This window comes from Nicotiana attenuata, chromosome 5, assembly GCF_001879085.1.
Source record: "Nicotiana attenuata strain UT chromosome 5, NIATTr2, whole genome shotgun sequence".
NCBI classification, from domain to species: domain Eukaryota; kingdom Viridiplantae; phylum Streptophyta; class Magnoliopsida; order Solanales; family Solanaceae; genus Nicotiana; species Nicotiana attenuata.
Window position 1 is genome coordinate 35253706 of NC_031993.1, and position 6177 is coordinate 35259882.

The 6177-nt window shown below is 40.0% G+C and overlaps 1 pseudogene; it reads right to left on the reverse strand.

Moving 5' to 3' along the window:
• Window positions 379-6177, reverse strand: part of LOC109226122 — a 6747-nt pseudogene continuing 948 nt past the window's right edge.

Genomic DNA, 6177 nt, shown 5'->3' on the forward strand with positions numbered 1-6177 from the left:
TAGGCAACTTTAGCTTATTATGGTTTTACAAGTTTCAAAATTATGAGTTCGAAGGTTTATGTGTTTGGAAGTTTACGGGTTTAGAAATAATATAGTTTACGGGTTCGAAATTCCGCGATTTTGAAAGTTTAGCGGTTCGAAAGTTTATGAAATTTGTGGGTCCGTAAGGTTGTTGGTTTGAAAGTTTATGGTTTCATGTTTATTATATCTAAATTATTTATGAATACTCTTGAGAAGTCATTTTTCTTAATTTGCGTACCAAACACCGGAAAATGAATAAGATTACTACTTGTTTTCCAAGAAAATATTTTCCACGGAAAATATTTTCCGTTATACCAAACACACCCTTAAAGTCGTCAAGTAGAAGAACATCTTCTGCTACCACCGCTTGAAATCAATATCGAAAAGTTTTCCAGGTTTTTCTGCCGGTGCCGGTACCAATGCCGGTGTTGTTCGGCTTGTCGATGCATTGGCAGTCACCATAGGAACAATCTGGTTTCCGTTCTCATTCGTCATTTCTGTAAAAGAATGACACAAACAAACATTTAATAAACGGCGAAGTTTTTATATCTTCAAACCGAATAAAACTAGAGTAGAAAATCACGTAGATTTTAATCTCCAATGGAATAGAAAATCTCTAGGATTTTTATCTCCGAATACAGAAAAAAATTAAGTTCCTTAAGATTGTTAGTATACTTATTTGTAAAATAATTATGGAGAAGAAAAATAACGTATAAATAAAAAAGTAGAAGAAACAGAATTTAATCCGAGCTCACTGAATTCACAGTGTTTTCTTAAGGAACTTAATCCCCTCCCAGTGTTACGCCCCAAACCTAGGGAGGCGTGGCTGGAACCCAGTGCCGTACTGGCCCGAGCGAACTACTCTATAACTCATTTTTTTTCTTCTAACTATCATGGGCCAACATGGCCACAACTTGTAATGTATAACTATAAGTGGGCAAGCGTTGTATCAATGAACGATCATACTTAAAACATGAATACATATGAGCCGTCAAGGCCTCTGACATACTGTACAAAACGAACCTCTGTCTACAAAGCCTCTAAGATTATTTGACATCATATGGGACAGGGTACCGGCCTACCCATAAGTCTGTAGCAAAACTCTGACACGATGACTCATAGACTCGGCTGCACTCCGAATGACGTGGAGTCTTACCGATCCTTCGCTGAATGCTAACCTCATCTACTATGAGGGCTCTGATTATCTATACCTGCATGCATGAATATAGCGTTCCCAACAAAAGCACGTCAGTACGAATAATGTACCGAGTATGTAAGGCGGAACTGAAACATAACAATAAGTCAACATTAATTAAAGACATATAAGAATCAACATGAATCTCTGAAGTGCCACCGTATATGCATACTTATTATACTTACTTATATATATATATATATATATATATATATATGCTTCTCTTTGAGACTATTATCCATATCTTATGATGCATGACTGCCCAACTGATCAGTGGTAACTGCCCTACCGGCCGTCACATGGTGGTAAATGTATGACTGCCCGACCGGTCGTAGCTCGGTGGTAAATGTGTAACTGCTCGGTGGTAAATGTATTAGAGGTTTGTAGACAGTTATACAATTGGATAGTATGTGGCCTTGTCGGCTTTTAGTTTTGGGTATATAGTTGTCTACAGCAGCCTTGCCAGCTCGCCCACTGTATTCCGCATGTATATGTACATATGCCTTTTATATGGGTTTCCCTCACGTGTGTTATTCATGTTTATATCTTAAACGCATGCTTAAGGATGTTCGACATGTAGGATTCGGGCACCCGTCGTGGCCCATCGGTTTGGGTCGTGACAAAAAAGGCGGAAGCAGACGCACTAGACAATCTAGGATCGTCCACGAAAATTGAAGGATCGGACTCCAGTATGGTCATACAACTTATGTATTCGGTATTGGACATAGACGCCTATTATGAAGTAAACGCGACCAATTTGGTGTGGGACTGGATAAATGAGATCGTTGACTATCTCGAGCACGGAAATCTACCTGAAGATCCCAAGGCATCTCGGAGGTTGCGCATGAAAGCAACTCGATACTGCTTTAGGGGAGGTCAATTGTTCAGAAAATCTTTTCAAATCCGTTGGCCCGATGCTTAGGAGCCTCTGAAGCTAATTACGTCATGAGAGAAGTTCACAAAGGGATCTGTGGGAATCACTCGGGTGCAGACTCATTGATATCAAAGCTTATTAGGGAAAGATATTACTAGACCAGGATGGAGCAAGACACTAGGGAATATGTTCGGAAATATGATAAGTGTCAACGCCATGCACCGTTGGTAGCCAACCGGCAGAGTTATTGCACTCTGTTCTATCACCTTGGCCATTCATGAAGTGGGGAAATAATGAACTTCGGCACATATTTCTATAATGTGATACCTTCGGGCTAAAGAACGTCGTGGCCACTTATCAAAGGCTTGTAAATAAAATGCTTGAGAAACAAATAGGGAAAACCATGAAAGTTTACATAGATAATATGATGATTAAGTCTTTGAACACAGGTGATCATCTTAAACACCTACAAGAGACCTTTGGCATTCTAAGGAAGCACAATATGAAGCTTAACCACGAAAAATGTGCATTCGGAGTCACCTCCGATAAAATCTTTGGGTTCATGGTGACGCAAAGGGGGATCAAAGTCAATCCCGATAAAATTAAATCCATCGATGAGCACCGCCTATACTGAAAGTATGTGCTGCACTCTCTTTACCTTCGTCTAGTTTTTACCCCAATTGGATTTTTCTGGCAAGGTTTTTAACGAGGCAGCAACAAAAATCATACTATGAAGGAAACATCGTTAGCAGAAGTAAGAACTTAAAAGAACAAGGCATGGAAGCGGAGAACTGCTACGAGACGGTTAGATAATCTTTTGTAGCAAAGTTCCTACCGGAAAGTAAAGTTTGCTATCGGGCCAAAGGTTACCCGACCGTTCATGGGTGTAAGCCACTGGGGGTGGTTCCTAATAGGAAGTGAAGCTTGCTATCGAACCAAAGACTATCCAACCATTCACTAGTGGAATCTTCAAAAGAGCAAGACTTACAGTATTCAAATTCACATTCTTCGCATTCGAACACTAGGGGGAATGATATAAGAATACAACAACACAACTGCCACATGAATCGAGACTACGAAATCAGGGAATAAAGTTGTATCATCGGGACCAGGGACTGCACGACCAGCCTCGTAGAAATAAGTTGTACAAATTAGCCACAACTAATGGCAATTTCTTTTAAGCACAACAAATGTTTATGGACTTTCGAAAATGGAAGGAATTAAGTAAAGTCCTTTTATTTTTATCTTGTTTCTTGTCTAAACAATGAATTAATTTTATCATATTTTTATCTTGTTTCTTGTCTGAACGATGAATTAATTTTATCATTTGAAAATTAAACAGGTACTTCAATTGCTAATGCTAGAATGAACAGGAACGTCCTATTGAAGAGCACCGTAAATGTCACGACCCCAGTTCGCCCTCCGTGAACATGTCGTGATGGCACCTAGTCCCTACAACTAGGTAAGCCTAACAATGCGTAATTTATACAACTTGCGGAAAGACAAACTAAATTGCGGAAGCAAACAACTGAAAATTTTACTGTCAAGAGAAAACTGTGTATAAGTGCCACTTGGCATAATACAACCCATATCACGAAATCCAAACAAACTCCCAAAACCCGAAAACTCACAGGAAACATAGGCTATTAGAAATGAAATACACTGCTCTAACTCCAGAATGTCTACACAACCGAAAGAAAGGAAGTCATATACTAAAGTTGGAATAAGATAGAGACTTCTGGTCTGCGGACGTGGCAGATATACCTCAAAGTTTCTGCTAGATCTCTCCGCCGCGAGGATAGTGCGCCTGGGTGGAGGTACCTGGAGCTGCACATGAAAAACATGCGCAGAAGAGGTATGAGTACACCACAGCGGTACTTAGTAAGTGCCAAGCCTAACCTCGGTTGGGTAGTGACGAGGAAGGTCAGGGCCCTACTGAGATTAAATAAAATAATAAGGCTGTTAATAGTATGAAATAAGAAGAAATAATGATATACAACTATGAAATAAATTGAATTAACTACGAGATAAATCGGATTACACAACAGCAATTAGCACACAGAAAATAAGATAACACAGAGTAAACAACTCAATTTAAATGCCAATAATGAGGATCTCCCAGGATGCCGTCCTGTAGTCCATTTTATCAATCTGAACGAGGAGCTCCCGGGATACCGTCCCGTAGTCCACCGTATGAATATATCTGAAGGATCTCCCGGGGTACCGTCCCGTAGTCCAATTATCAATGTGCAGGGGGATCTCCCGAGAATCTAACCCGTAGTCCCAAAGTATTTGCAGGGGGATCTCCCGGGAATCTAACCCTAGTCCCAAAGTAAATGTGCAGGGGGATCTCCCGGGAATCTAACCCGTAGTTCCAAATATAAATGTACAGGGGGATCTCCCGGGAATCGAACCCGTAGTCCCAAAGTAAATGTGCAGGGGGATCTCCTGGGAATCTAACCCGTAGTCCCAAATATAAATGTACAGGGGGATCTCCCGGGAATCGAACCCGTAGTCCCAAAGTAAACAAACAAGGGGGGAGCTACAGGAATCCCACATCCGTAGTCCCAATGTAAATGCGCAACCAAAATCAGAGAAATATTCAGAAATTGAAGTACAACAATACAAGGCAATAAATAATTCTGGCCTAACATGCTCCACGTAATTATAATTAAGGCAATTTAAGCAAATAGACAATTTGGATCAATTAAACATGCTTTTCCTTACTAGCACAGGCTATAATAGCAAGTAGAATAAAGCAAATACGAAAGAAATTCAATTCAAGTATTTTAAGTAAAAATTCGGGTTTTCAACAATTAGCTCAAGTACGCGCTCGTCACCTCACGCACAAGGCATTCAATTACCAAATATCACATCCTAAGGGACAAAGTCCCCCACACAAGGTTAGACAAGCCACTTACCTCGAACCGGCTCAAAATTCAATCCAAAATCACGTTCTTGCCATGAGTATTTGACTCCAAATGGCTCAAATCTATTCAATTAAATTGCATAATGTAAATAATAATTCAAGTAATTGATTCTACAATTAAATTCTAAGCTAATACGGGAAATTTTATAAAATGACCAAAATGCCCCTCGGGCCCCACGTCTCGGAATCGGGTAAAATTTATATTTCCAGAACCTCGTACTCTCACGAGTCTAACCATATAAAAATATCTCAAATCGGACAACAAATCGCCCCTCAAATCGCGAATTTAGAATTCAAAATTCAAGCCCTAATTTCTTACAATTTGGCTAAATTTTCATGAATTTCAAGGATGATTTCACAAAATAATTATGTATTTAGTTCATAGGACTTACCTCCAATCACTTCCCGTCAAAACCCCTTCAATTCCCGTCCAAAAGCTCTTAAGGTTGCTAAAAATTGGTGGAAAAATGGGTTTGGTTCGCGGATGAAATATTTTTAACATTCTGTCCGGGTACTGTAGCTAACACTATGCGATCGCATTAGAGCCTTGCGATCGCATAGAACAAAATTCCTGGGCACTGTAGCTAACCCTATGCGATTGCATAGAACAAATTCCTAGGTATTGTAGCTAACCCTATGCGATTGCATAGAACAAATTCCTGGGTACTGTAGCTAACCCTATGCGATCGCATTAGAGCCCTGCGATCGCATAGAACAAAATTGCTGTGCACTGACTGCTGCATTTCTGCAGCATTTTCCAACTTCAAAAATTCCCGTTAGCCATCCGAAATCACCCCGAGGCCCCCAAGACCTCAACCAAAAATACCAACACCTCCTAAAACATCATACAAACTTGTTCCAATCATCAAAACGCCTCAAACAACGCCAAGACCATCAAATTACATCAAATTCAAGCCTAAGTTCTTTTAAAACTTTCAAAATACGCATTCGATCAAAAACCCAATAAAACCATGTCCGAATGACCTGAAATTTTGCACACATATCCCAAATCACCTAACGAAGCTACAGCAACTCTCGGAATTCCATTCCGACTCTCGGATCAAAATCTCACCTATACAACCGAAATCGACCAAAATACTAACTCGACCAATTCAAGCCTAATTAGCTACGGACTTACCAAATACATTCCGAACATCG